The following is a 27,459-nucleotide window of genomic DNA, read 5'->3' as shown; positions in this document are numbered from 1 at the left end:
TGCTCATTCAAGGTGCCCAGCAGTGGCACTGGTGAAAATAAGATAGACTTTGGTCCTGATAAACCTGACATGGACTCTTCGCTCAGCCTCCTCTGTGGGAACCATTTGCCTCATCTGTAAAATGGAGATAATTTTGTCCTCCCAAGGATGTTATGAAGACGAGAAGAATGTATTTATGTAGCACTTAGAACACAGTGCACCCTGCATTAGGCATTTTATTTGTTTGGTTTTATTTGTCCACCTCTATGTATATGTTGAGTTAGTGAAACCTGCTGATCAGTTTTCCCTGATTGTGCCTCCCTGGGTTACTCTGGGCAGTATTTCTCAAAGTAAGGGACACAGACCACCTGCATCTGAATAAGAGGGAGAGAGAACAGATATCTGCTCTTATGCAATTTCACTTTCTGCATTTTTTAACTTTTTATTGAAGTATAACATGCATATAGAAAAGTGTGTTTATTATAAGTGAACAGCTCAGTGAATTTTCATAAACTGAACACACCCATGTAACCAGCTCTCAGATCAAGAAACAGAACGTTACCAGCACCCCAGAAGTCCTCGTCTGCACATGAACTTTGAGAACCACTCTTACAGGAAGAGCCCATCTGTGGAGCTTTCCTTCGCTACAGTTCTTCTCTCATGGGCCAAATGTGCACGCTGTGTGAGCCCTCCCCAATGTGAGAGACTGGGCCTGTGACCTCACATGCACGTTTAATTGTGATTCGACTTCCTTTGTGAGAAGAGTCACAAAGAATGTTCTATCATCTATATTCCTAGCATCCACCCTAAACTGTTTAAAGTAAATCAATTCAGGTTCTAGCCAAAAAGGAGCGGGGATCAGTCATTGCCTGAAAGCATCAGCTTATTACAACACTCCAGCATTTTCTCACAGAAGGTTGAATGAGGTGGATTCTAGTGTAATTACCATTGTGTAATTGAAAACTAAATCACTCATGACTGCATAGTTTAAATATCCATTTAAATGCTTTCATTTTATTACATTTATTTTTGCAGGACATGCTACCACCAAATAGGCTATTAATTTTTCCTGTGGATTAAAATCTGAATGGGTACATTAAAAACCAGCACAGCTCAAATAGATGCTCTCTTTTTCCAGAGATCATTAGAGAGAGATTTTCTTTTTCTTTAATCCAACTATTCAAATAATTAGATCAGGACCTGTAATAATATAGGTCTTGCCCAAAAGAGATCAGGTTTTCTATGCAATATAATTTAGGCAATATTTTAAACAGAACAAGACCCTGTGATGCTTTTGCCTGTATCTTCTCAAATTTTAACATGTGGACAGATCACCTGGGGGTCTTGTTAAAATGCAGATTCTAATTTGGTGGCTCTTGAGGTCTGAGATTCTGCATGTCTAACAAGCTCTAGATGGTGCTGATGCTGCTGGTCTGAGGACCACACATTGAGGAGCAAGAGTATTCAGAATAAGCACTAACTAGAAGCCTGGATACATGGCTGAGCTGCAGTTTCCTGGTATATACAGACTATTTCTAAGGTCCTTCTAACTGTACAATTCCACAATTCAATAATCTCTTTGCCTATTAACTAACTTTTCTTTAGGCTGCTCATTCTCATTGTTTATAAGCTGTTATCTTAGATATTGTTCTGTATTGGAAGGCCGGGTAAAAACTCTTGCTTATGGCTGAGAAGTTTTATTTTTCAACCTTCTACAAGTCTGCCTCAACCCATGTGAAATTTTGGCAAATAATAACATGATACTGGGCTTGGACCATAAGCTAATGTTGAGTCAGCAATGTAGGGCTTTGGTTAGATAAGCAAGTGTGAACCTGGGAGTATAACCCATAGAAAGGGACAGCTAATCCTACCAGAATACACAATCCTTAAATGAATACTTTATTCAAATATCCACAACTGGGAAGAGCTGCAGGACATGTGAAGAAAAGTTCAAAGAACTGGCATCATTTAGCTTATGAAGAGAGGACAAAGGATGCCTTAAGAATAATTTTTGAATGGCAGCAGAAGCCAGCATATCCTCTGAAGTAAATGGCTTTACAGTGCAACAGAATAGATTTAGGTTAGCTCTAAAGCAGAACTTTCTGATGATAATGGTGATTCTAGGTGGGAGGATTACCAATAGTAATTTCCTTTTTTTTTTTTTAAGATTTTATTTTTTCCTTTTTCTCCCCAAAGCCCCCCAGTACATAGTTGTATATTCTTTGTTGTGGGTCCTTCTAGTTGTGGCATGGGGGACGCTGCCTCAGCGTGGTCTGTTGAGCAGTGCCATGTCCGCACCCAGGATTCGAACCAACGAAACACTGGGCCGCCTGCAGCAGAGCGCGTGAACTTAACCACTCGGCCACGGGGCCAGCCCCAGTAATTTCCTTTCCTAAAGACTTAAAACCAAACATAATCCTACTACGTTGCCTGTCAGTTGTGTTATGAATTGATATATCAACTGGGGTTCAGTCCAGGCACCTCTCTATGTATTGAATACAAGGAATTATATGCTTACAAAACCATTAGGAGGGCTGGAAGAACAGAAGTTAGAGGGCTGCCCTTAGGCTTTCAGGTCAGACCACACAGCAACAATCTAGAGGTCAGGAAGCTACAGAGACCACTGCTGACATCACAGCCACTTTTCACCGATGGAGTTGGTGGTAATACAGAGGCACAGAAAGTCTGGCCACTGAAAATCACATCTAATATAGCACTCACATCAACAACTAACAGGGAAAACTAACAGGCAGGGAAAATAGCCTCCATCTTCCTTTTACCTCCAAATTTCATGTCATTATATCTGATTGGCAGAATCTATACAGAATCCTATTTAGCGGGAAAGCCTAAGAATTATAGTTGTTGGGTTGTTGTTGGTTTTTTTTTCTTTTTACTATGTCAATTTTTATTGAAGCATAACATACATACAGAAGAATGCACAAATCATAATCAGACAGCTTGATGAATTTTCATAAAGTGAACACATCCGTGAAACCAGCACCCAGATCAGGAGCCAGAAATGACTAGCACACCAGAAGCCCCACTCATGCTCTTTTCTAGCCATTATCCTCCCTGACAGTAATTACGATTTTGGCTTCTAACACCGTAAAGCAATTTTGCCTATTTTTGGACCTTATACAAAATGGGATGATATAGTATGTACTCTTTTGTGACTGGCTTTTCTCATGCAACATTATATTTGTGAGATTCATCCATGTTGTGTGTAGCAATAGTATCTTTCATTTTCATTGCTGTATAGTATTCCATTGGATTAATAACAAATTTATGCATTCTACTGCAGATGAACATTTGAGTTGTTTCAAGTTTGGGATTATTACACATAGTGTTACTATGAACATTGGTGCACATATGTATGCATTTCAGGTAGATATATAAGTGCAATTTCTGGCTTACAGGGGATGCATATGTTTAGCTTGAATAGATACTACCAGTTTTCCAAAGTAGTGAATGTGCCACAATCTCACCAAAACTTGATATTTCCCATCTTTAAAATTTTAGCCATTCTATTCAAAGCCTCATTCAATGTATTGAAATCACTCTGTGGTTTTAGTTTTTATTTTTCTGATGTCTAATAAGAGAAGCATGGTTTCATATACATATTGGCCATTTGGATAACCTCTTCCATGCAATGCCTGTTCAGGTCTTTCACTCAATTTTGTATCGGCTTGTCCAACTTTTTCTGGTTCTTTGTAGTTCTTTGTTCTGAATATGCGTGCTTTGTTGGGTATATGTATTGGAAATACCTTTTGCCACTCTGTGCCTTGTTTTTTCGCTCTTCTAACAGTGTCTTTTGATGAAGACGTTCATAATTTTGATGAGTTCATTTTACCAGAGGTTTTCCATTATAGTCCCTTTATTTTGTGTGTGTCCAGTTTGAGAAATCTTTGCCAACTCCAAGGTTGTAAAGATGTTCTGTGTTTTCTTGTGAAAGCTTTATTGTTTTACTCTTCATATTTAGATTTACAATTCATCTGGTATTGATTTTTGTGTATGGTGAAAAGTAGGAAATATAGTTCTGAGCCTTTCAACTCCTGTGATACTGTGGAATGGGGATGGTATATCTATAGAAGGTGGTAAAAATGAATGCTGAATGCCAAGAGAGCTGTTCTAACGCTGTCACTTACCTGAGTTTTTACACTACAAAACAAGTAGCTCCAAACTGTGAATTTTTCTGAACCCCTTTTCAAATGTGATCTGTAACAGCCATTTTCCACATTCCACACTTTCCTAATGGCAATAGTCCAACTCAGGTAGTTGCTTTGTGTCTTCTTTTTTTTTTTTAAAGATTTTATTTTTCCTTTTTCTCCCCAAAGTCCCCCAGTACATAGTTGTGTATTTTTAGTTGTGGGACCTTCTAGTTGTGGCATGTGGAATGCTGTCTCAGCATGGCCTGATGAGTGGTGCCATGTCTGCGCCCAGGATTCGAACTGGTGAAACCTTGGGCTGCCGAAGCAGAACACACGAACCTAACCACTCAGCCATGGGGCCAGCCCCTGCGTCTTCTTTCTTACCTCACCTCTTGGAATGTCATCATTGTTGCAAGAGCACTGTCATCTTTTTCAGAAATTTCAGCAAGAATTGATCTGCTTTCAAATAAATGAAAAGAAGACTAAGGTTAGATTTGGTGGGTAAATGTGAATGTTAGCGTACTTTTAAAGAAATGTGATTTTATTACCTAATCCTTGTTCTAACAGGCTTGAGGAAAATGGGTTCTCCTAAGTGGGTTGAACAAGCTCATTGCCCTACCTCTCCACACTTGTAGACACAACTACGCCTGCATTTTTTTTTGTGAGGAAGATTGTCACTGAGCTAACATCCATGCCAATCTTCCTCTATTTTGTATGTGGGATGCCACCACAGCATGGCTTGATGAGCTGTGTTGTAGGTCCACACCCAGGATCCAAATCCACAAATCCCAGGCCACTGAAGCGGAGCACATGAACTTAACCACTACGTTACCAGGCCAGCCCCCCCAATTATTTTTGCATGTTGAACAATTAATGTCTCAATTTTATGTAAGGTTTTGTACAAAGGAGGTTTTGAAACAAATTGCCTAGTTTCTCTACAAACCAACTTCCTCCTCTAGAAATTATGGAGTAGCCACTGGAGCAATAAAATGTATCTAGAGTAAAATTCTTCTCAACCACCTTGTGCCTGAATCCCTGCTCTTTCCTTAGACATTTGGATATATCCTTTGGTTCCCTAATAATAGTTGAAGTAGGTTGCCAAATATGTCTTTTTTATTATTCAATTCAATTTCTATTTCATGTCCACAAATCTCTGGGCCATTAGAAAAAATACTGCTGGTCATTTTAGGATGTATTTCCAAGCCATACTATGTAGTTCCAGGATCCTATAGAGTGCCGAGGCTTCTGGAATGGGGTGGATATCTTAGCTTGTCCTTAATTAGTTCACAATGACTTGGCCAAGACTAATGCACATGGTAGGGGTCCCATGGCCCCATTATGTCTAGGTGGCTTCTGTTGTTTCTGGGTCACCTTAAAGTTCTGATCATCTGCATATAGGCACCTGACAGCTATTGCTCTTAGGTTCTTCCAATCCTATTTTTCAGGCACTCTTCTAATTACTCTATATTCTTTGTCTTATTTAATTCTCATAATAACCCTCTAGGATAGTTGCTATTATTGTCTACATTTTATGGATGAAGACATTGAGGTTAGGTAATATTCCCAAAGCCCTCGCATCTCATTAGCAGTGAAGCTTTTGCTGTGGATTCTCTTTATTCTTTTGTGTGAATGCTCATTAATAATCCACTGGCCCACCCTTGCTCTGCCTCTCAGATCTTAGACAAACTTCTCATTATCATCTCCACTTGCCTCCAGAATTTATCTTTGCAAAGACCCATCACGACAAGGCATGTCAGTCATCTTAGTTAATCTCCTTATTCAATTCACGAAGCAAATACTTGTAGGCATTGGCTATATGTCCAACACAAGTTTTGAAAACTGAATGGGATAGGAAGCAAAAGTACAAGGGTCCCTTTCATAAGAAACACAAATGGAATTTAACTTAATTAGAAAGAAAAGTAAGTTCTTCAATCACTAACCCATTGACTTGACACTTGGGACTCAGACGTATGAAAAGCTATTGTTGTTTTTGATGGCCTTTCTTCTGGGTCATCTCCCAGAAGTAAGTTTCCTCTTATGCTCATTTGAGAGCTACTGAATCCTAAAGGGCCCACCTCTACCTACTGCCTCCCTCAGGGGTCAGTGGGTTTCAAGCCTCAATTTCCCAATTCTCCAGTACACTCAAGGCTTCCACAGGGGTTAGGATGAGGATGGAATCTTGGGGAAATTGAAAGTGCCATTTCAGAGTCAATATAGTTTTGATAGGTTTTAGGGATGAACCTGGTACCTAACCACTAAATATAAGATTTTTATGGAAAAATACATACATGTCCAAAAACAAAACAATTTTGGAACGTAATCTGGTGACACTCCTTGATTATGAACCATGTTACATTCTTTGCATTTCTTGGATACCTTAATTTATAAACCTGACCACTCTAAAGTGGAACTTCTGGTATTTTCTCTATTCTTTACTCTTCCAGACTGAAGTAAATGTTTCTGTCCTGACACCGGTTCTCAATTTGAGCAAATCAGTGCCTCTAGCCGCTTCAAGGAAAACAGAGCTCTCTGGGAGGGATAATTTAAGACCTTACAGCATTGTTTTCCAAAGTTCTAATTACACTTGTTTATCTGGAATCTCCTGAAAATTAATTCCTAATTAGCTGAATGTAAGATGACTTACTGTGGGAACCAGTTTTACTGGAACATTTCTCCCTAGACTTCTGAGACCATGAGTTTAGTCCTAGAGAAGGGAAAATCAGAACCATTTTCTCCACTCCAAACGGAGACCTGCTACAGCAGCCTGGTCAAACAGTCCATGATCCTGAGGGAAAGAAAAATGTCAGGGCTTTGTAAGAAGAAACATAAAATTCCTAACCCCAGAAAGTCATCAGTTCATATTATTGCTTCCTGCTCAGATTAAGAGCAGTTCAGTAGGACGAGACTCCTGAGCACACACCTGCAGGAAGGGGAGGTTGTTGAAATGGAAGATAACCCTAAACTTTGTCTTGAGGAATCTTTAAACCTCCATATACCTCGGTTTTGTTATCTATGAAATGGGGTTGTAAAACCTATTTAAAAGGAATATTATAAGATCACATGAGATATATGAAAGTGCTTTATAAATTTTAAAGCAGTATATACCACCATGGATTTTGAAAATTCGTTTTTGTATTTTCTTTGCTTTTTAACTTAGAAAGTGCCCTGACCAGCCATAATGATCACATTACACATTTTAAAACTATTGCCAAACTTTGGTAGTGGTGGTATGATAGTAGTAATAGCAAGAAAAACATAAAGAGAAGTGTGGTGGGGTGTGGGTGTGCATGCCCATGTGCTGAGTTTTCTTCATGTCCCAAGGAGGTCTGTGAAAGCCATCTAATGTTCAGATGGGAAGGAGCACAGAGCACAGGGGGAATCCACCCAGGTGTCACAGAAGCCACATTAATCTTACTGCCAAAATAACTGTCCATCTCATGTTCATTTTATTGCCTTTTTTAAAACAATAGCCATTTTTATTGCTAATAGCTTTCAAAGACTTGTGGAGATTTTTCTTACTTCTGTTGAATTGGTTAAGATTTCTTAAGTTAGCTCTTAAGATAAACTTATCTTAAGATAACTCTGTTTTAAGAGATGAGGTAATTCCAATCTGGAAACAAGAATGACCTTGAACAGATGCTGGATTCCACCTCTAAAAAGAAAAAAGGCAGGATGTGTATGGATTCAGTAAGGGTGGAGAAAGGAAAGCTGATAGTGACTCACTCTGGTTTTGGAAAGGAGGAGGATTATGCTTCCATCCTCACAGCCTGGTGCTGGGAACTCCCGCTTTGGAAGATGAGGCAGATCTCAACATGAAAGCGGTTTGAATTAGTGTCCCACCCTACAAAAGAAGCTAAATTTATTGTTAGCTTCTAGACTGCACAGTTAAAATGGAAGAACAGCAAGTACACTCAAAGGCCTTAAAAAATGCACATATCTTTTGGTGAGCATTTCAATTTTAGAAGTCTCTCCTTAGGAAGTATTTAAGCATACAAGCAATGACTGAGCTGCTAGGCTCCTTAAGCTATGTTCATCATACAGAAATAATAAAAGCATCCTAAGTATCCAAATATAAAAGTTTAGTTAAAGAAGGGGCTGGCCCCGTGGCCGAGTGGTTAAGTTCGCGCGCTCCGCTGCAGGCGGCCCAGTGTTTCGTTGGTTCGAATCCTGGGCACGGACATGGCACTGCTCATCAGACCATGCTGAGGCAGCGTCCCACATGCCACAACTGGAAGAACCCACAACGAAGAATACACAACTATGTACCGGGGGACTTTGGGGAGAAAAAGGAAAAAATAAAATCTTTAAAAAAAAAAAAAAAGTTTAGTTAAAGAAATACATCCATATAATGTGTACTATTTATATTTAAAGTAATATTATAGATAAATATTTATCAATATGATATATCTAAAATTTCTTAAGGATAAACACAGGTAACCAACCAATGTGTACTCAATGATTCCATTTTTGTAAAATAAGTAAATGTGTGAATGTAAGTGTAGTTTTAAAAGCTCCTAAAGGGCTTCTGGTTCAAGATGGTGGACTGAGCATGTGCTTTTGATCACCTCTTGCTCTCCAAATCCCACTAAAATGATTTTAAAACACACACACTCACAAGAACACAGTTTATAAAAGTGCAAAAAGGAACTCCCCCTGGCTTCACCCCCAGCCTGACACTGAGTCTTGCCTCCGTCTTTCGAAGTGAGAAGAATGCTGAGGAGAGAAGAGAATGGGAAGAGATTTTTCCTTTTTATTTTATACTTTCTGTACTATTTGAATTTTTTCATTAGTATGAATGTATTTTTGTAACTTTATAAGTTATTGAAGGATAGATACAAGTATATTAATATAGTAGCATCACACCATGTTGCACTTAAGTTGGTAAGGGCAGAGGGAAAAAGAAAAAGAACGAAGAGGGAAAAGGGAAAAAGAGAGGAGGGGGAGCGAGAGAGAATGTTTTAAATGGTGTGGTGATTTCTGCCTGATCTTCCTGTCAGTGAGCTTGAACGTAACCCAAAGTAAATCTGAAAGAGGTGACGGGAATGTGATGTATTTCTGGCCCATGTGCTTTTCATACTTAGAGTATCTGGTCATACCGAGTGTGATTGTAATGTTAACAGATCCTTTTATTTTTATTTGTCTGTTTACATTTAAACAACATAGCTTTTAATACAACTACATCATTAGGTGCCCAACTGAGGCAACAACATTCTGTTCCAACACTGAGTGACTTAAGTACTTTCAAGTGTAATTCTCATTCCTCCTTTAAATTAGAAGTTAATTCCCAAAATGATAGAAAGTCAGCAGAGAAATTAGTAATCATTGGTAATATTAAGCTGTTTTTTATTTTCTCCCCCACTCTCTTTAGCTGTATTTTCTACCTGAATGAAGACGAAGTGTTCCTTTTGTAATATAGAAAACTATATTTTTTAAAAAGTTTTTAACAATATCTGTAGCTCTCAATCCACCTTCACCTGGCTAGTGGGCACCCAATGGCTCCTTCTCTTTTCCAAAGGCAACAAGATTCCATGACTTAACTCTATTCTTAGAGCCATCTTCTTTCCTCCTCCTACACTAAATGGAGCGCTTTTTAGTGATGATACCATAGTATCACAATTTTGTATCTTACAAAACCCACTCAATCCCAATCTGTGTCAAATAATATTCATAACCAGCCCCTCAATTGTTTTTCTTTTTCCTCATGTAAAATGCTTCATGAAATTTTAAGAAACTCAAATTTATATTCATCAGTAAGAAATTTTTTTTCAGAATTTGAATTATACTTAGAAAATGTCATTTGTAGCAGATACATTAAATAGGCTACTACTTTTATTATATAAACTTAAAAGTCATCCAGGAAATTTCAGCTAGTGTAGAGAGGGAACTCATATACTGATTAATTTGTGCTTCTGCCTGAAAAATTGAGCAATCAGGGTTGGGCTTTCCCCGAAGAACAACTTTGAAATCCTGAAAGGACTATCAAGCATTTATCTCAGAGGCCTGTGGGATAACCAAATCCTTTGGATACTTTAGACGTTAGAGAGTAGAAAGCAGCTGAGGGCTGCCTACTCTTTAAATTTCCTGTGGAAATCTGTCCAAACTGGTAGACTGACCATGTTGCTGGGTTAATGGCTCCTCTCTGTGGAAAGTGAGACTCCGAGACCGTATGTTCTCTGTGGAGGATAGATACTTGGGTAGATATCTAATTTCAAGTTAGAGATCCAGTTTTAGTTTGTGTGATGCAGAAAAATTTATTTAATCTCCTGGACTCGTTTACTTTTATACACTTAAGATAGGAGTCATACTGTTTGTTTTTTCAAGGTAAATGAGAGGCTCTGTCTGAGTGTACAGTGTGGGAGTCCGAAGATGTAAGAATAAGCTTTAAAACATTTATTAAGAGAAAAGGATAAAACACACCCTGCTACAGCAGAGTTGTTGGGCCTTTTTAGTGTGAGAAGCGGCAGACAAGTGGTTCCTGATGAGCCCAGTGGGAAGCCTGGAAACATCCTCATGTTCCCCTTTAGCATTTTGCAGCTTGTTTACTGGTTAAATTAATACCTGGCAACAAGAATTGCATTTTTCTCACATGGAATTCATCTCTAAGAAAACACGCGCCTGGAAGCTGTCCACAACAATATGCTTGACAAGTTAGAGTGAGCCCATTGGCAGAGTTGGCATGGATAAACCTTAATCTTTTCTCAGGGCACTGAAGCAAAGGACACAGGAGAGTACCTGTCAGGAGTGTTCAGGTGAATCTCATTCTGCCTGACCGCCCACAGGAGCCTGCCCCGCAGCCACCTCCCCTGTCATCTGATGTAGGCCTGCCAAGAGTTCTGTACCGCAAGCTCAGCTGAACCATATCTGGGAAAACCTCTAATAGCTGCAAGTCCAGACAGAAGTTCTGAAAATCCTTTTGGAGGCAAAGATTCGTCTCCTCAGGTCCACTGAGATGCTTGACAATACCCCAACCTGGGCCTCTTTGTTCATCACCTCCAATATCTTGGATGTGCTGCTAAACCGCTCACCTGATACACACCCACACCCCCAAAGTCACCACAATTTCTCTAGGGCATTCTGTCCATTGTACCATTTTACCCAAAACTCTTAGGTATGCTAAGATTTCCTTTCAGCTTGGGCTGTGCTCAGCAACTCCAATGCTTTCTCACCACTAGTCCCGTGCCCCACCCCCACCACACCTGCTGGGTTCGGCCTATCCTGAATCTCCACACCACCCTCACCCACTCCACCCTATCCTACTATCTTGGTTGGATCAGTGTCCACTTGCAGAAGGCCAAAGTGTAAACCCTGCTACAGGGTTGACTGCTACAGTCTGTGCTGCTCATGTTGTTCTTATGATAGACCTTTGACATATTTCTTTGAATCTACAGTATTTGATAATCAAAGAGATGGTGATGGCATATTTTCTGCTGCTCCTCCTTTCTAATTCCTCCTTCTTTCCCTACTGCTGAGATGGGGACTGAATAGAGAGGTACCAAATTGATCTGGAGAGGATGAACTAGATGCGCTTAGATTGCAGAGCCTGGCCTCAGTGGGTAGGAATTGTAATCCTAACCTATCAGTCAAATGGTGAGATCCAATTTTAAACTTTAAGCATCTAAAACAAGAACAGTTATGAAAATACCAATCTTCTTTGAGAGTGAGATCAAATGAGTGAATGGATGTGAAATCCCTTCGCCAACTGTAAACTATTTGAAAGAAAAAAATCATGTTAACAGTCATTGCAGCCGATTCTTTTCAAAGGGAAACTGCCAAGACTTTGAGTGAGTGGGAAAGTCACTACTTCTCCCACTTTGGCTTTTCTCCCTGGCCCCACCCCCAAAGTCCCAACACTCAATGCCTTCTATTAGACCCAAATCTCCCACTCCCTGTTCCTCACCCCAGGTTCCCTCACACCCTCCAGCACCAGGGGAAACTTCTCAACTAGCTGTTGATCTCATTATCAGATAGGAGAAATTCACAGTAAGGTGTGAATGAGGATTAATTCTTCTGGAATGCACTTAAATTTTAAAAGAGTTTGATAAGTCACAGGGATGTAATGGACAGCATAGAGAATAGTTAATAATATTATAACTTTGTATGGTGACAGATGGTTACTAGACTTATCGTGGTGATCATTTCATAATGTATTTAAATGTCAAATCACTGTGTTGTACACCTGAAACTAATATAATATTGTATGTCAATTATATTTCAATTAAAAAAAATAAGGGGGCTGGCCAGTGGCATAGTGGTTAAGTTCGCACTCTCCACTTAGGCAGCCCGGGGTTTGCAGGTTCAGATCCCAGGCACAGACCTACATACCGCACATCAAGCCTTGCTCTGGTGGCATCCCACATACAAAATAGAGGAAAAATGGGCATAGATGTGAGCTCAAGGCCAATCTCCCTCAGCAAATAAATAAATTATTTTAAAAAGGGGAAAAAATAGAAGAGTTTGTTAATCAAAAGAATTTTATATTGGGGCCAGCCCTATGGCTGAGTGGTTAAGTTCATGCACTCTGCTTCGGTGGCCTGGGGCTTGTCAGTTCAGATCTTGGGCACAGTCCTTCACACTGCTCATCAAGCCATGCTTTGACAGCATCTGACGTAGAAGAACTAGAACAATCTACAACTAGGATATATAACTATGTACTGCGGCTTTGGGGAGAAAAAAAAGAATTTTATATTGATGGAATGATCTGTAGAGAAAAAAGGAAAACTAATTTTTTTTAATGCAGTTTAGTTTATTTTTTCAGATTTTAAATTAATGCATGCATTGGTTGGCAGAAATGTGTTCATATTTTCACCAAGAAATATGTACAAAAATGTTCATAGGCATACTGTTCATAATAGATCCAAACCAGTAAAAATCTGAATGCCTATCAGCAATAGAACAGATAAATTGTAATCTATTCACATAATGGAATACTACACAGCAGTGAGATGAAAGAACTAGAACTTTATGCAACAACATGGGTGACTCTCCCAAATATGATGATGAGTTAAGGAAGCCAAGCACAAATGGGTACACACCACATGATCCATTTATATAAAGTTAAAAATTAGACTTTTAAAAATGATCCATTTATGTAAAGTTAAGAATGAATCTCTGATGTTAGAAGTCAGGATAGTGTTTACCTATTTGGTGGGGAGGTAATAGGGCCAATTAATGGGAGGCACAGGGCCAACTTTGGGATGGTAATAATATTCTGTTCCTTGATCTGAAGACTGGTTACATAGATGTATTGATTTTATGAAAATTCATTGAGCTGTAAACTTTTGTATGCATACATACATAATCAATTTAAAACATACATGTTTTAACGTATAATGTAGAAAATCTAGAATATAGGATATACGTATGGTGCTAAAGGATAGCTTTGAAAAAAGGTAAGATCACGACTCCTGTAAATATCAAATGAACACGTCAAAGATTTTATTTAACTTATGATTAATGAGGAAACCATAACATGTTATCACCAGTTCAAATGGATTTGTTTTACAGAGATTTATATTATCCATCAGACAAAATTCATTTGCATTGCATTAATAGGAATCGTTTACATAGCAATAGACAGGAAACATTTGCATTACTATCAGTTTTCTACACTGTAACCTCTTTCTCTACAGAGTTGTGAAATAGGCTAGTCAAAGACAGCGAAAGTAGAAATAACCAGAATGGATGAGCTAGTTTCATCCACTAAATTTCAAAGACTTTCTTACACTAGAGTAAAATTAAAACAATCTGTGGTCCTACTATCCAGGGATCACCTATAATTACAAATACAAATATACAAATTTTGTGCCATATTTTTTAATATCATGTGAGAATTGTCTTGTATCTATAGTAAAAGTGAGCTAACTAAAAAAGCAAAAAACTTACCTGTTTCCATATTGAGTACAGATTTTCCCGTTGTTCCAGAAAACATTTGTTTGCATTTCTGATTATTTCCTTAGCATACTTTCTTAGAAGGAAACGTCCTGGATCAAAAGATATGACCATCTTAAGACTCTTGATACATATTGCCAGATGTGGCAGGAATACTTTGGAGCACGTAGCTGGGTTAGGAGGAAGGGAGGAAGGAAAAACCATTCTAGGCTACTTCCTGGCATACTCCAGGAATTACTCCTGCCCATAAGATGTCAGGAGTAAATTGTATGTTTACAGTCTCGAAACTACCCACTAGCTGCCGCCTTCTTTTCCTTTCCTTTTGGACTTCACAGGATTGAGCAAAAACTCAGTCATCAACTGAGGAAAAAGCTCGGGTTGGCAGAGCAAACCACAAAAATCTAAAGTTCAAACATGAATCCAAGACTACAAGAGGCCTCCCTGCACTGATGGCTTCATCTGTGTTAGATTATATATCCCTTGAGGGATTTTCCAGAACAGAACTCAAATCCCACTTCTTCCGTAGGACTTCTTGTGTTCACACATATTTTCTGATCTGTTTTGCCAATCTGGATTTAACATATTCTGTAAGCTACATGTATTGAACCAAAAGACCTGAATTATTCAATAGTGCTTATCAGTTGCCTACTAAGTGCCAGGCACTGTGGTGTGCTAGGCCTGGGGTGAGTGGTAAGCAAAATAGATTTGTTCCTATTCTGTGAGTCCAAAAAGTACCGTTACCATATAACATATAAAATATAACCATATATATGGAATGAACATCATACATTCTAATGTCAGCCTATTTATTGTTTTGTTGTATTTGTTAATTGTTCTCAGGACATAGGTCTTCTCTTTCCAGCTAGATATGATGCTCTTTGAAGGCAGGGGTTATGTCTTCACTTCTCTGGCATCTTCCAAAGTATTGTGCACTTAATAGGGACCCAGGAGAGAGCAAGTGAATTGAAAACTTTTGTGCCTCAAGTCTGCATGGACCAAGCAAGCTATTCCTTCTAGCTCCTCAATTACTCTTAGAATCTCTGTGGGAATAAGTACAAATGATTGGGAAACATGAAATAACTTATTATGTAAGTGATCATTTTACATTTTATACCATCACCAATAGGTGGCACCATCAATTTTGAAATCATATTTTATATTGTTATAGCTCAAAATTATACGTATGGAGTTCATTCAATAAATGTTTATTGGGTAGCTTCTACATGGAAGCTGCCCAGCTGGCTACCACTAACAGAGTGAAAAATAAAAATACTAAAGATGTGCTTTATCTTACTTCCTTTTCCAGTAATTCCCCAAAGGGCATTCCACTTTCAGATTTCATCATTGTTTTATAAAATAACCTCTAAATCTTGGGTAATGACTCAAAAACAAGTTTGTGTGTGTGTGTGTGTGTTCCAACCCAACCTGACATCTTATTTAAAAAGGGGGCAAGGGATGCAAAGTTAAATAAAAAGCAAACCAGAAAAACCTGGGTGGGGCGGTGGTTTAATCTACACAATTTAATCCAAGTTGGCTTTTATATTAACACAATTTACCACTTCTCAGTGAAAGGAACTTTCTTTCCTTTGGGAAGATAACAGGAGTGTGGTCCAGGCACAGCAGAATTACTTCTACAGCTTCCAAGGCTGCACAGTCCCATCTGGAGATAATAAAAGGTCTCATTCTTCTGTATTTATTTCGAAACGTTCATTCTCTGAAATGACCTGAGGTTGCAAACTGTAGAGCATTTGCCAGCTAAAGAGGATTGCAGCCTGAGTGCTACTTAGAGAGTCTCTAGTCCCCAGGAGAACTCCTCAGAGTTCTAAGAAAGTCTCCTTAGAGTAGTAAAAGTCCCCTTCTGCCCTTCCAGATGGCAAGGTAGGGACAAAAAAGAAACAGGAAGGGGGAAATGGAATTGCAGTGTTTGCATCAAACACCACATAACAGTCACTGATTACTCACCTATTGATGAGAGAAAGGGAGTATTTGACCAAGTCAGTGCCTATTTTTACTTAGCTTCTTTAAAATGCAATGAATGTTGTTAGGTACATTGGGAGAGGCAAAGATGCAGCCGAGAAGGATTTTTGCTGTCCAGGAGCTCCTTGTGTAGTGAGCCACAATAACGTCTTGTGCAGTAGTGGTTAGAAGTGTGGGATCTGGAGCTCTATTCATTTAAACCACTTATGCATTCTTGAGTAAGTTATTTATCCTCTCCATGCCTCAGTTTCCTAACATGCAAAATGGGGAGACTATGTGGTATCTACCTCATAGAGTCATTAGGAGGATTAAATAAATAATACATTAAGATTTTAACAAAGGATGTCTATTGTTATTAATACAGAAACCTTTCATACACGAAGGAAATGTTCAGTGTCATAAGAGAGATCTAGATAAAGAGCTATGAAAACTCAGAGACTGGAGTGATAACTTCTAGTTAGGGGTGCAGGGCCAAGTAAAGCATTCATTGATGGCTTTATGAAAGGGCATCGTAACTGAGTCTTGAAGAATAGTAGGATTTGGAAATGCAGGAATGGGGGAATGCAGGGTACTCCAGGAAGATGGACTAGAAACAAAGGTGATGGGAAAGGAAGTGAGAACGTATGGAGAGTTTGTGGCAGAAATAGTTCAGTTCACTTCAGCTGGTTTGAAGGAAACATGAAGGGAAAATGAACGGTGAAAAATTTAGCTGTAACAATAGGTGGGAGTTATGTGCAATGCATATGTCAGGCAATGGAGTTTGGACTTTATACTTGGGGTAGGAAGCCACCGAAGGCTTTTGAGCAGGAAAGTGGCTTACTCACAACCATGCTTTCAGAACTGAGTTGGCAGCCATGTGTGACATGCATTAGAAGGAAGAGAGATGGGTGTGATAGAAATAGCTGCCATTTGCTGAGTGCTAATGTACCAATCCGTTTATCTGATGTGAGTAATGAAGTCAAAGGTGGCGGTGGGAACCAAGAAAGAAGAGAGATGAGATATAGTGTGGTTAGAATTTATTCAATATGACAGGTATTGCATGAGGAAGACAAGACAAAGCAAGAAATCTCTGGCTTGGATGAGTGGGAAGGTAAAAGTAAGAACCTAGCAGGTCTGAGGGGAGAAGCTCAATGAGTTCATTTGTTGACACATTGAGTTTAAAGTAGTGAGACAATGGGGCAGTGATGTCCAGGAGGCAGCTAAAAATGTGAACCTTGAGAGAAAAGCTCAGGGCTGGAAAGATTTTCAGATGCCCTGCAAGCTTATGCCAGATGGTGAAACAGAGTTTGCATGAAATTACCAAGAGAGAGAGTAGAGAGATGAGCAGAGATGACCAAGGATGAGTCCTTGGGGTACACCCATACTGGAGAAAGGGAGAAGGAAGCCAGAAGAGAAACAATCGATGAGAGGAGAAGCCCAGAAGAGCAGCAGATGCCGATGAAAGAGACAATTTCAAGAAAGAGGAGGAAGTCATCAGTTTCAAATGCTACAGAGGAGTTGACAACAGAGAATGAGAAAAAAAGATCTATAGATCTGGCAACTAAATGGCCGTTGGTGATCTTTCAAAGAGCAATTTTACTGGCGTGAAGAGACAACAAGCTGGGTTGTAGGACAGGACAGAGAGAGCAGTTTCTGGAGTCAGGCAGACTTGGATTCAAATCCAAGTTTCCTGCTTATTAATCTCAGGCAAGTGACATGTACAAAGGGAAAAGTGACACACCTTCACACTCCTTTGCAAAGCAGTAAAATCCCCTATCCTCCTCTACTGTTTTCAGAAATTCAAACTAAATTTTAAATGAAGTATAGCAATGAGGCAAAGTTTTAATTTCAAACCACTGCTCCTTCTTGCCCCAACAGCTGAGAATCTCTATGATGCTTAGTTCAAGGTGACGAAAAATTGCTCAGGCTCAGAGAAGGGCAAGTGTGGTTGGAGACGATGACTTTGCAGCATAATTGATTCATCAAATTTCACTGTGACTTTAATAGCCTGTGGACAGGAGCAGAGAAATTAGATGGTGTGTCCTATCCAGAGTTGGGGATCAGCAGGATTGGCTGTACAGGAAGGATGATGGAGCCAGGGATTCTGGTCAAAGCCTTGCTAAAATGTCTCCCCATGGAGCCCAAACTCAGAAAGTGCTGTCTAGCCTTGTATTGGTTTTATAGGGCTGCCATAACAAAGTACCACAAACTGAGTGACTTAAGACATTAAAAGTTTGTCCTCTTCCAGTTCTGGAAGCTAGAAGTTCAAAATCAGGGTGTTGGCAGGGTTGGTTCCTTCTGAGGACTGTGGAAGAATCTGTTCCATGCCTCCTCCCTTGCTTCTGGTGATGGCTGGCATTTCTTTCTGGTGATGGCTGGTGTTCCTTGGCTTGTAGATGCATCAATCCAATCTCTGCCTCTGTTTTCACATGGCGTTCTCCCTGTATCTCTGTGTCTTCACATAGCCTTCTTCTTATAAGGACACCAGCCATGTTGGATTAAGGGCCCAACCTATTCCAATATGGCCTCATCTTAACTGATTACATCATCAATGACCTTATTTACAAATAAGGTCACATTCTGAGGTACTAGGGGTTAGGAATTCAACGTATGTTTTGGGGAGCGGGGGCCACAATTCCACCAGTAACAGGCCTGATGGCAGGAAAGAGAGTAGTGTGAGTTAGGGGAGAAGGGGAGAAGGGGACTGGTCAGTGCAGAGGAGGTGCGAGTGGAATTTCTCAACACTAGGGGATGGTGGAGGTGCTTTTGGCCTCATATAGTCTGAGTTTGGGGGACTATATTGGTTCATACAAGTTTAATTACACCTCTAGCTTTAGAACATCATTTGTGTGTGTGTGTGTGTGTGTCTGTGTGTGTGTGTGAAGAAGATTGTCACTGAGCTAACATCCATGCCAGTCTCCCTCTATTTTGTATTTGGGATGCCACTACAGCATGGCTTGGTGATCAGTGTGTAGGTCCATGCCCGGGATCTGAATCCACGAACCCTGGGCTGCTGGAGCACGTGAACTTAACCACTGTGCCACCAGGCCAGCCCCTAGAACAGCATTTTTTTTAACCAACAAGAATTGACTTGGAATATATGAGTTAGGAGCTTTACTAAAACTCCAGTGTAGGACTTAGTCCTCTGCAGAGGCTTGGGGTGTTAATCTGATTGGAAGTGGGAGGCTAAGGGACTTGTCCTAAAGCCATATTTTATGGGCAGCCCATCATGTTTACATGGTTTGTTGTTATTTGGGGTGACCTGGGGTTGGCGGAGCTGATGGAGATAAGGGAGGCCAGACTCTCAACCAATCCTTGGACGTCCATTGGTCTCTAGCTTATCCTTTCATCTTCCTGACCTTTCAAGTTCTATTGTAACTATATTAACCCAAATGTGTTAGTTAGAGATGGAATCAAGACTGCCTGATTTCCACACTTTCAGACTCACTTGCTGGCTGCATGCTCATCAGTAGGGAGGGCAGTGTGTGAGTTAACTTTTCTAATGTAGCAGTTTGAGCATTTTCAGGCAGCCTGTAGCAGCAGCAGTCTTGCATCATGGTGACACACACCTTTGCTGCCCTCAGAAGAGTAAGAGATTATACACAACACAACAACACAACTTGTGTTACAACACAGATTTTGCAACAACTCACACAAACAACAAGATACACATTAAGTTACTTACCGTAGAATGGCTGTTTCGACAGGGAGGGAGGAGAATGGGAGGCGGTGCAAATAAAATGAGATGATTGCTTGATTAATAGATAAGACAAGAGAGGGGCCTTGCAGAGACCGACAAGGAGAGGGCACTATGGACTAAAGAGTGTGATTAATACAACCTCCTGCACAAAACAAACACCAGCCAGAATATCTGGGTCAGAACTGTGAATCCATCATTCACTAACTTTTTGTAAGTTAGTTAACCTCTTTATCCCTCAGTTCATCATCAGTAAAATGGAGAGAATACTTGCACCTGCCTGATGGGATTATTGTGAGAACGAAATGAATTTGAATGTGTAAAGTGCTGAGAAGAGCACCTAGTACACAGTGGACATTCAACCATAGGGTTGTGAGAAGTAAGTAAAATAATCCATATAAAATGCTTAGCACAATACCTGAGCCACAGTGTTCAATAGATGTTAGTTAGCTGCTGTTGTCATAGTAATCATCATTATCATCACCATCATTTCTTTACATGGCCAACACCATTCCTTTAGTGAGAGAGAGATAGCTGAAGACTGTTCTGCACAATGGAAGTGCTATGCTTTCTCCTATACGAATTCCTCCATCATTTCCTTTTGTGTAATCTTAGGCAAGTCTCTTAACTTCTTTCAGCATCAGTTTCCCCAAAAAAGCCTTGTCTAATTAAATCTCACTCTTGGCACGTGACTCCTGTGGTGGCTCTAGGATGGAACCCCACACTTAGTCTGTGTTAGTTATTGTGACAAGACCCAAAGCAAAGGCAAGTGGGCCTGACCCTCAGGGAAGTCACACTGGTCTTGGTAGAATTGCCAGACCCCTTTGGCAGACCATGCCCTGAAACATAAGCCCCATCAGCGCAGCCCACTTGTGTAGCCCAAATATGGGGTCACTGGGAGCTATTGGTGCCACATGGAACCAGAGGCCTAAACCGAGATGGAATAATCTGGGTCACCTACCGTTGTCTCAGGAATTCTCCTCGTCTTGTTCTGACTCTTTATTTTCTCTTTTGTGTCAGAGTTACCCAGGACTTGCTTTGTGTCAGGTACTGTACTGTTTCTCATGCATTCTCTCATTTGGTCCTCATAACATCCTGTGAGGGTTGTTATCCTCCCCATTTTATGGATGAGGAAACGAAGGTACAGGGATGTCTAGTAATTTGCCCCAGGTTACACAATTAGTAAGTGGCCAAGTCTAGAGCTGATGCCAAACAGCCTGGCAGCAGAACCCTTGCTACTATACTGCCTCTTGGAAATTCCAAGGCCAATTGGCAGTTTGGATCAAAAATGGAAATTGGATATAATCTTGATCTAACAATTTCACCTTAATGAGTTTATCTGATAGATCTGTTTGGCTTGCTGTTTGAATGCTTATAATGGCAAAAGAAAAAAATTGAACATCCATTTGTAGGAGGCTGGTTAAGTAATTTATGCTACATAGTTGCAATGGGGCAGTGCAGACTCATGAAAAAGAATAATACAGATTTGTTTGCATTAGTGTGAAACTATCCCCAAGATATAGTCTTAAGTGAAAAAAACTTTGCACAACTATGTATATACATAACTGTGTATTTAAATTGTTTAAAAAAAAGATTTCAAAACAGTGTATATCGCATGCTATCATTAATATTTTTTTAAAAAGAGATGGACATACACATACAATTGCAGTTTTATCTGCAACAACTATCCATAGAGGCATATGTAAGAAACTGGAACTAGTACTTGTCTCTGAGCAGAACTAGAGGACTGGAGATCTTCTGGGGAGGCAAAATTACTTCTCACCCTTTGTACCATTACGTATTTTAAATCATAAATGTTTATTACTTTTTCAAAAAATATTTTTAAAAAGAGGGAGCAAGGAAAGAAAAAGGACTTGTGGGAAGTATGGAGGTTTCAGACCCTCCTCTGACGTTCCAGTTTATTCCAGGGTTTCTGGGGAGCCATGCTTTAGCATCATTTGAGTGCCTGCCTTGTGGCCATTTCTTCACTAAGGACTTTGTGTGCCTTCTCACACTTAAACCTCACAACTATCTATAAGGTTATTTTATTGTACCTCCATCTTACAGATTACTCTCAAGCAGATCTGAGTCTGCAGTGCAACCAGAACAGATCCTCCAGATGTAATCAAAATCTAGAATAGGCCTCCCCACCACTATCCCATCCCCATTCCATTTAGTTATTAAGGATGCTGAGGGTCTTATAGAGCAGTGGTTCTTAAAATGTGGTCTCCAGACCAGCCACATCATTATCACCTGGAAACTTATTAGAAATGCAAATTCTCAGGCCCCATCCCAGACCCATTGAATCACAAACTCTGCGGGCAGGACCCAGGTATCTGTAGTTTAACAAGCCCTCCAGGTGATTCTGATACATGTTAAAATTTGAGAACCACCATCCTAGGCCAATGGCTTCACCTGGGAAACATTAAAAAACACCAATACCTCAGTCTCACCCCACCCTAGAGTCCTGATTTAATTGGTTCAGGATGTGGCCCGGGCATGGATTTTTCAAAGCTCCCCAGGTGATTGAAACCCCTGTGACCTAGACCTTTGGAAGCAGCCACTTGCATCTGGGAATAGCTAGTCGCACACTTATGGCATAAAATGAAGCGGCAGGCACTAGCAAATATGTAAGAACATCACAACTTTCCAGTTTTCAGTCCTATCCTCTCCCCAAATCCAGTACCTAACCCAGGAGGCAGAGCCATGGGTGGGGAGTGTTCTTTGGCTAAGCAGGTATGAGCTTATTAATTTGAGCACTTTAGTAGTGTTACTTACTTTAAGCCTATAAATTCAATTTTTAGTGAATGTTAAGAAGACGCAGGAGAAAAAACATCAAATTACCCACAAAATAACAGAGAAAATGAGATCTATAAATGGCATAGTAAAAGGCTAATATTACCAGCTCACTATTTTATGGACATATTTTGTACTGAAGGTCACATCATATCATATGGCTCATCTCCAGCAAAATATGTGTTTAATCAATGTTTGTCTAATGAATCCACTAATCAGTAAATGAATGAATGGATGTCCTTGAAGGAGAAGCTAATTCTGTCTTTGGCATCCACTGCCCAACTTACTACCACTGCTGTTCTTAGAGTGGAGCATGGGGGACGAAAGTCCATTGACAATGAATGTGCTAGGATCAGGTGCTAGAGCTGAATGTCACCTGAGGGAGGCTATAAACGCAGATGGAGGCAGGAAGGAGAAAGCAGATGTGGTGGTCCTTAAAACCAGCGTAGGGGAGGAAGACATTTCCTCCACACACTCTGGGTCCTTCTGGCCAGACAACAAATTAAATTCATATGAGACAGAATAACAGGAGAAAATTAAAGCTTTATAACATGTATACATGGGAGAGGCTCAGGAAAACTGAGCAACTCGCCAAAATGCTGGAAGTTCTCACCTTAAATACCATCCTCAGCTAAAGACAAAGGAGGATATTGCGGGTGGGGGGAGTCAGTTATGGGAGGATACCAGAAAAGCACAGTAAACAAGGGTAAGGTTATTATGCAGATTTAAATCCTTGCCTTCCACTTTGAAAAGAGTTTCTAGAGATAAGGTCATCCCCCCTTCTTCCTGGGACAGAGAGGGAGACACATTTACAGATGGAGATTTCCTTTACAAAGGTAAATGTCTCTTAACAAAGGGTAAGTAAATTCTACTTTTCAGAGTTTCTCTCATGTCTGCAGTTTTTAAAAGAAACCAGCCCCAAATAATCCTCATGCCAAAGAGAGGTATCTTTGGGTGGCCAATTCCAGTCCCCCACACTAGCAACCAAATATTTCCTAGTCTCCTCCCCTGGATATAGTGGGCATGGCACATCCCCACCCCTTGAAGTTCTCTTTGACCATGTGACTTGCTTGGGTCACTGAGAAGATCAGAAGTGTTGTGTTTTGCTTCTACACAGAAGCTTTAAGAGCCAGGGTGTGATTTGTCCTACTTCTCTGTAGGGTGACCAACCTTCCTGGTTTGCCTGAGATTAAGGAGTTTCCTAAAGTGTGGAAGTTTCAGTGCTAAAATTAGGACAGTTCCAGGCATCAACATTTCAGGCAGCAATCATTCCATCGGCTTAGGTCCAGGAGTGAGGGCAATTGGAAGCAGAGCCCCCATCAGACCAGAGACTCAGAGCACTGAAATAACTTGCCTGTGGACACACCACTAGTTCGATCAGAGATAGGTTCCAGATCCCATCTGTCCGACTTCAGAGTCCATAGTTGTGCACCACTCCATCCGACTATAGGTAGTCTCTATTGCAGGTATCTTTTTTTATTTTGTTTTCAACTTTGGACACTCTGGTCCACAAAGGTAGGTGGGAATACCAGCTTTCCTAAATTCATTGAATGACATTCATTCCACAAACAATTATTGTGCCCTACTATATTAAAGGCTTTGTGCCCAAGATGGGCTACACAAAGATGAAGAAATGGTATGATTGCTTCCCTTAAGAAATGTAAAATGTGGGGCCGGCCTGGTGGCATAGCGAAGTTCATACGCTCCACTTGGGCAGCCTGGTGTTCGCTGGTTCAGATCCTGGGCATGGACCTAGGCACTGCTTATCAAGCCATGCTGTGATAGGTGTCCCACATATAAAGTAGAGGAAGATGGGCACGGATGTTAGCTCAGGTACAATCTTCCTCAGCAAAAAGAGGAGGATTGGCAGCAGATGTTAGCTCAGGGCTAATCTTCCTCAAAAAAATAATAAATAAAAACAAAAAAACCCTGAGACTCCTTTTAAAAAAAAAAAAAGAAAAAAGAAACACAAAATGTAGAAGGGAGATAGACATGTACATGGCTACCTAAATCACAAGGCAGAGTTGATAAATTTTAGATACCTTTCTGTACTTAGCAAATTTACCACAATAAGCACATATTAGTTTTATGATTTTAAAAGCATTTATTTTAGAAAGCAACAATTAAAAACACTTAAAGTGTCTTCATTCTTCAGGTTAGCAATTCTCAGTACAATAATAAAAACAATAACAGTAATAGAGAAAGTTTATTAATGCTTTCTTTTTCTGAAGGTCAGTACCATTTATTCAAAGATGATGATACAGCTACATTTACTGGCCTTCAGTAAGATGGGAGCTTTGAGATTTCCTTCAATTGTGCTGACAGATTTCCCATTGTATTTATGGTTCCTCATTCACCCTGTGTGACTGATGGCCCAAGTCTGCATGCCCACTGGGCAGGATTCTCTGCCATGGGTCAAAGCTAACTCGTGCTGGAGGGAAGTGTTTGTTAAGAAACGAAGGGATCAGCCTTCCCTAGGGATCCTTCTCACTGGTCCAAAGACATTAGAATAAAGCCTTACCCAGAGAGGGAGTGGTGACCAGGCATGTGGCAGAGGAAGTTTGAAGCCCAAGACCTCAAAGATAACTGGGCTCTCTTGCCAGCCCTGGACAAAGAGAGTGTGGTTTCTGGGGAAAGCATCATTGTCCTGCTGCCTGGAGTTGGACAGCCTCCAGGGCTGCAGTGAGGTTTTGGTCTCTGAGTACAGTCAAGAGTACCATCTGCTCTGGTGGTGTGAGCAGAAGTTAAGCTGCAAATGTGTGCACATTGGAACTGTTTTGGGAATGGAGGTAGCAGTAAGCAAACACTGAAAACCTACTGACTTGAGATGTTTTGTAACAGCTGTGCTCCCTAGAGAACGGGTTTCCTCATTGCCTGAATCCAAGAGCATCTCCTGGGTCCTCCCTGTTAGAATGCTGAGCATCCATGGAGAGTTTGAGCCGAGGAAGGAGGGGGCTGTCTCCCAGCTAAGACCGGGCAGCAAGGTAAAACCCCCAGCAGCTGTGATGAAGTTGTGCAGAGGACCAGGTGAGAGATCTGTCAACTCCAGGTGAGAGGTTTCTCCCAGGTTTATAGGTGAATGTGCTTCCACTGAGCAAGCCATAGACTTCAATGTCATTGTAACTTGTGCTTGTGACATCTTTGCCCAAGAACAGCACAAATTGAACTTTTATATTCTTCAAAATATAGAAGGAAAGATATAGACTAAGCCATTTCTTCATGCCTTGAGACATCTCATAATATATATATATACATACATGATATGTATAAATACATTATAATAATGTGTTATCCTATTATTATAGTACTATGCTAGTCAGGATAGGCTAGATAGTCTGCATTAACACATAACCCTAAAATATTATTGACTTAACATAATAAAAGTTTGCACCTTACATCACAATCCAAGGTAAGTAGGGGGATCTCCTGGGCAGCTCCTTCAAGCGGCAACTTTGGAATTCAGGCTCCTCTCATCTTAAAACACCATCAACTTCAACTTTGGTTTCAAGAGTTGCCACAGAGGGAAAAGGGAGTACCTATAAAACCACACAGTGGAATTTGTGGCTAGGTCTACAAGTGCTGTCAGTGACTTCCCAATCACATGGATCCATCCTAACTGCAGGGGAGGCGGGGACATGTTGTCTTTTGTGTGCCAGGAAGATAACATGAAATTGACGAGTATCTAGCCAGTCTTTCCTACAAGTTCCTAATTATGCTTTGCATTTGATACAATTCACGCTACCTCCTTGCCTTGCACTGTATTCTGTGACTTCCACATGCAGCATCCCATCCCTCACAACAGCACTTTGAGTTGTCAGGACAGGTGTTACTACACACATCTTATAGATTGAGGACTTAGAGACCCAGAGCAGTTAGTTACATGACTTGTCCAGGTCACATACTACTAAGTGACAGAGCTCTCTCTCAAGTTAGTGATCTCTCTACTACACCACACTGTATTCCCCAGAAGCTCAAATTAGATCAGGCACAGATCTCAGTATATAAACGCAAGTGTGCAAGAAATGTATCTTTATTCTACTCTAAATCAACTTAATTTATCTTTTAAGCCCCTACTCTATTTTGGAAGGTGTCAGCAATGACTTCCATCATTTGGGTATTTCTCCAGCTGTGAGGGTGTCTCTAAGTTTGGGGTGGGACGTGGTGGGGGTGCAGGGGTTAGTGCCAAAGTATTGGGAGATCCATTTGTTCAAGTCAGCCCTTTGAGGAGGCACCAACCAAGATGTCTGCAGTTCCTTCCAGTCTGCCTACTGATGCTAATGCCTCTGTGCCTCCTTCCTGTTTACATGACCCGTTTGTGTGTAGCAGCTTCCCTGCTTCTTTGGGGCCACTCCAGGGTCTGGAAAGTTCTGTAGGCCCACACCACGCAGCCATTCTTCTCCCCAGGCTTGCTGCCTTCCTGAGGTAGAAGAGTCAAGTAGGAGGGAAGGACCCAGCCAGGCCTTTGCTCTCTGGCTTTCCTCCACATCTCTCCCCACCCCAATGAAGGGAAGTATTTCTAGTCTTCCAGGAAAGCCCAATTCTCCTCAAACCTTTTTCTTCTAAATACTTTGGCTGTACCCCAAATCCTCTCCAGTCCTCCAAGGTCTTTTGTAACACAAAACACAACTCACAGAAGTTTTTTGTTCTTGTTTTGTTTTTTATCTTGTCACATCACTCCCTCACCTTGAGGCAATGAGACAAGGGTCTGCCGTCCAAGGCATGAAAGTGGGGATAGGGGAGTCCCAAGAAAAAAACCATTTCTCAATCACTTGTGTATCACATTTAACTTCACCAGGTTCTTGTGAGATGAAGTCTCTGTGTCATTTTCCTGAAACTAACAGTGAGGAGAAGAGGCATTGATGGGAGTTCTTATATTTGGGAACTGGCAGGTTAAGCCCCTTTCTGCCTGATTGGTCTTTAAGTATACCATTCCCTCTCCCCTACCTCAATCCCTATGCTCCACCCCTGATAGCTGGATCCTACAATCTTGGTGAT

At 40.6% G+C, this 27,459-nt stretch overlaps 1 protein-coding gene across 2 annotated transcripts in view; it reads left to right on the top strand.

Moving 5' to 3' along the window:
• The window catches only part of NFE2L2 (NFE2 like bZIP transcription factor 2), a 137,790-nt gene that overhangs the window by 55,252 nt on the left and 55,079 nt on the right, over window positions 1-27,459 (top strand). The gene's annotated exons all lie outside the window — the stretch shown is intronic.

Source organism: Equus caballus, chromosome 18 (assembly GCF_041296265.1).
Source record: "Equus caballus isolate H_3958 breed thoroughbred chromosome 18, TB-T2T, whole genome shotgun sequence".
In the NCBI taxonomy this organism is placed as follows: domain Eukaryota; kingdom Metazoa; phylum Chordata; class Mammalia; order Perissodactyla; family Equidae; genus Equus; species Equus caballus.
The sequence above is the reverse complement of the archived record's forward strand: the minus strand, read 5'-3'. Positions and strand labels throughout refer to the sequence as shown.